Genomic DNA, 4,515 nt, shown 5'->3' with positions numbered 1-4,515 from the left:
AAATACTGTGGTAGTACCTTGAAAGCAATGTTTCTTCATCATAGAGCTTGTCAAGAAGTGCTTAGCCAGAAAATCGTTATATGTGATAAGCGATATATGTGATGTTAATCATGTCACCAATAAAAGGCATCTCTGCTACCATATGTACTCTGAGACTCACCAAGCAGATGTTGATGGGTCTATGTTTGTGTCTCCTGAAGGTCCAGGAGATATAGATAACACAGTAATGTCTCCGAATGTCTCACTGGACCATCACCTGAAACCCTTTCATTGCAATCTCCGAATAATGGATATGTGGCAAGTTTGATTTGGAAGCGTTTACAAGGAGTTGCACAACCCTAATGGAATAACAAGTTCGGACTACTGGGCAAGGTTTCTTGAGAAAATGAAACATATTAGTGTACATCATTTCCCACTCAAGAGACAAATCAAGTTCCTGGGAGTTCAAGCTGAGAGTTTCCCAGTTTCAATACAACGACAGACCAAAGAGCGCTGGCATGCATCCTCTCTGCATCCCATGCCCTTCCACCCCCGCTCTCCATGCTGGATCCCTCCCGACAAAAACAGCGAGCAGCCAACTCCTGCAGCTTCCCAGCTCTTTAATGGGAGACAATTATGGTCGCTAGCGATGTGCCTAATGAGCCGGTATATCACAACGCTTCCTGGACCTGGCGCTGTGTCTCCTCAGCCTCACAGCAGGGGAAGGATTAATGCTTTTGCAAGCCAGCATGGGCGATGATAATTACCCACAAGGCATCGGTGCCTTGATTTCGGGAGAAGAGGACAGTGTTTTAATGTTCTGAAGACTGAGTCTGTTCTCCTTTAATGACAAATGTCCTCCTGCAACTAAATACTCTCCAAAAGCAGGCCTAATGTCCTAACTATTGCTATGATAGATAGATAGATGGATAGATAGATAGATAGATAGATAGATAGATAGATAGATAGATAGATAGATAGATAGATAGATAACTTCATTAATCCAGAAGAAAAGGGCACTTTGTGCCTTTCAGATCTTTCACCTCACTTTCACCACTTTTGACCCCACCACAGTGTATCTCCATGGCAACTTCAAACAACCCTCCAAGCAGTCATTGCGCTGCTGAATCAAACGTCTTCTTCCAGATCTCTCTCTCTCTGTTGGTGTGATGCACTCTCTTTGTATTTTTTTTCTCTGAGACGTATGTCGCTTTGGAGGAAAGTGTCTGCTAAATGAATACATGTAAATGTAATGCTGATACCGAGCAGGTGATGGAAGTGGACCTTCTCGGCATTCATATTGCGTGAACCCTCCCATTGTGTTGGCCTTTTCCATCACTGCTGTGGCTGTTCACTGATGCTACAGTTTGTATGACACTCAGTGTACTGTTTTACAAGGGTCAGCAGACACGCTCTTTCATTTGCATGCCAATGGCGAACATTAATTCAGCAGCACATTCGGAGAAGGTGTTAGTGCACTTTACAAATTAATTTATGCAGAAGTTCAGCATCAGATGCCTGTTTGAGATGCACAGCTCTCACCATACACTTGTCACCGTGTAGTCACCATGGATACGTTGCGCGTTGTCGTTTTCGTTTGCTGCACATCTGGGACCTGTGCACCTGCTGCTGTGTGGCTGGAGAGGTTCAGGAACGGGCCTGATCGCGTGCCTCGTTTACAGCGCTCATTCCAGGCAGCAGGGATAATCCCGTTTGCTTCCGCCCCATTTTGTGAGTACAGCATGGTACCAGCCACCAGACTCTGGATTTGCATGTAATCCCCAAAAGGGCAACTGCAGTGTAAAGATCCATCTGAAAACTGTTTAATATGCCAAGAATGGAGTGTGGTACCATCAAGGGTATTCATAATGTCCAAACAGCCATATGCAGATGGCCTGTGTCAAATGTCCATGCATTTTTAAAGTTAATATTTGCAAATTGCTGACAAATCGCACAAATTGCAACTGTACTGGACTAAATTTGAAAAATAAAAAACTGTAAGTGATAGTGTGCATTACATAAAATAAGAAAGTGCAAGTTATGTTAAAAGGCAGCTAAGTTTTAAATACTGCATTGCATAAGAATTATGTAACACCAACTTCTATTATGTAACTGTTTTTTAACTCTTATCTATACAAGTGATCATGCACGTTTACATTTTTTTAATATTCTGTAATATTTTTGTATTTTCTTTCTGTCTTTTTTTAATCTTTCTTGTTTTGCTCTACTGTTGAAAATAAACTATAATTCTTAGAGGCGTATTCAAATTTTCTCCACTGTAACTTATAATGTATGGATTGGTATATTAAGCAACTTATAATTATTCTCCCATTTATAAAACTGTTTTTTAATGCAGGAAAAATCAGGGTAGGTACCTTGCTCAAGGACACTAAAGCCAGAGGCAGGGATTGAACTGGCAACCTTTAGAACCGAAGGCAGCTGCTCCTACGACAATGTTACCAGGTGCCTTCCAAGAGCCAAACCTCAGGACCAAAAGTAATTTCGTCTGTCTGCTTTTAAAAATAAGTCCAGCATTGGACCATACTTTATTAACAGCCATGTTTTCCAGCAAGAAAAAAAATGATATCTACAGCTGGTAGGATTTGAACCTGGGTCTTTTTTTGCAAGAAAGGAAGACTCATCTTGAACCACCTGCTGTGACATATACTATGTGTATTTTGTAGATCACTGGCACCTGAGCCACCCATCAGCAAATTACTTCAATAAGGCAAATAACCACTGTGGTACAGCAAGAAGTATCATAACCTGTAACCCTGACTGCAAGGGCATTACTGTCACGTGGAACACAGGGAGCCGAGACGGCTGAACCCAAGTGCAGCGTTATTCATTAGATGTTGAGGGAAGAGGCAAGGTCTCAAAAGCAGGGACAGGCGAAGTGTCGGTCGATCGGCGAACGGGACGGGAACGAGGATCCGTGGACGTGGTCGGAGAACGAAGCGAGGAGTCAAAAAACCGGAGATCGTGGACAGAGCAAGAGTGCGTGCAGTAACACGAGGAAGGGCGGTTGTCCCAAACGAGATTCCGCAACGGTACAGGAGCTGAAGAGGGTCTTTATAGGGTGAGCGATTACTCATGAGCTAGTGCGGAGTCAGGTGTTGTTGCTTGTGTTGTGGGTGTGGACGTGACAATTACACCTTAACATGTCAAATTAATGTGAGTAATTCCAGTACTGGGAAGGATGCAGGGTTGATTACTTCTCGTATATAAAATGATTAACACCAAGTAAGGAGGCGTGTGGGACTAATAATGTCACTCTCGCCACTGGAACACTGTGTCGTCCCCTGAGGACACACTGCCCACTCCCACTGAAGATTCATGAATCCTACCGTAGTACGGAGACCCTACTTTCAGCTGGGCGGAGGAGGGCTGTTCACCTTAAATGGCAGAAGGACTGAGTAAAGCATCTATTTTTAATGCTATATTTAAATCTTTTTTTTATTTTTTTAGTTGATGTTTTCATCAAAAGTCAATAACAATTTTGGCTTGGATAATAAGGTACTTAAAGCTAATTTGCCATTTATAGCTCTGGGGACTTTATCCTGGAGCCAATGAGGCACAGAGGTTAACAGGAGAATTTGAACCCAGGGCCTTCTAATTACAACAACTACATCCTTCCCACCCCAGTGTTCTTTTCTTAGAGCTTTTCAACACCAGAAGGAGTTGAGAAATAAATTGTGTGAGCGAAGGGTTGGATGAAGAGGTGCAGTGACTTCTTAAAGCTGGTCATGCTGGTGAAGATCACTGTGTTTAAAGGACCTGGACCCATTTAATGTGTCTATAGAAGACTGATCTGCAGTCACCCACAGTCTGACTGTGTGTGCGTGGGCAAGCCTGAACAAGGCCTGTCTGAGGCTTTCGGTTTGTGTCCCACAATAAATAAAGTGCTTCTGGTATGGAAAATAAGATCACCTGTGTTTTAACAGCTGACTGGAAAAGGGGCAGATGAGTAAGTTCTCCTCGAGGGAATTAAATGGAAACCCTGCGACTTATGATGTCTTCTATTTTGTGTCTTTGGTCATACTTCACTCAGACACTGTTTTAAGTTCAGTTTCTGGTAAATTCCACAGAAAGCCTAATACATTTTTGCCAGAATAAATCATTTCTACCGCCCCACAGTATATACACACACACACACCCTCCGACTTCATCCGCGCCCCCGCATTTTCCCCCCTTTCCAGCTGCGCGCAAAGTGCGCGAGCCGCCCCCCCTCCCCCGCAGGGCTCGCACTCGCGCGCAAAGAGCCGCGCGACAGGTTCCACATGACAACACCGGACACCGCGCGCGACACATGCACATGCACCCCACTGCACCCCAAACAACAATCAAAAAAAGCAAACAGGCCACTTTTAACAGCTATGATGTCCTTTGTTCATGAACGCGCACGGCTCATGAGCGCGCACACCTGCCGGTACCACTAGTACTAACTAAGCCACGTCGGGCTGCTCTTAGGCTAAGGTCGGTCTTATCACTCGCACACGCGCGTCCGCGGCGGCGGCGGCGGCGGCGGCGGCGGCC

This window comes from Scleropages formosus, chromosome 2 (genome assembly GCF_900964775.1).
Source record: "Scleropages formosus chromosome 2, fSclFor1.1, whole genome shotgun sequence".
Lineage (NCBI taxonomy): Eukaryota > Metazoa > Chordata > Actinopteri > Osteoglossiformes > Osteoglossidae > Scleropages > Scleropages formosus.
Note: the sequence above shows the minus strand (reverse complement) of the source record.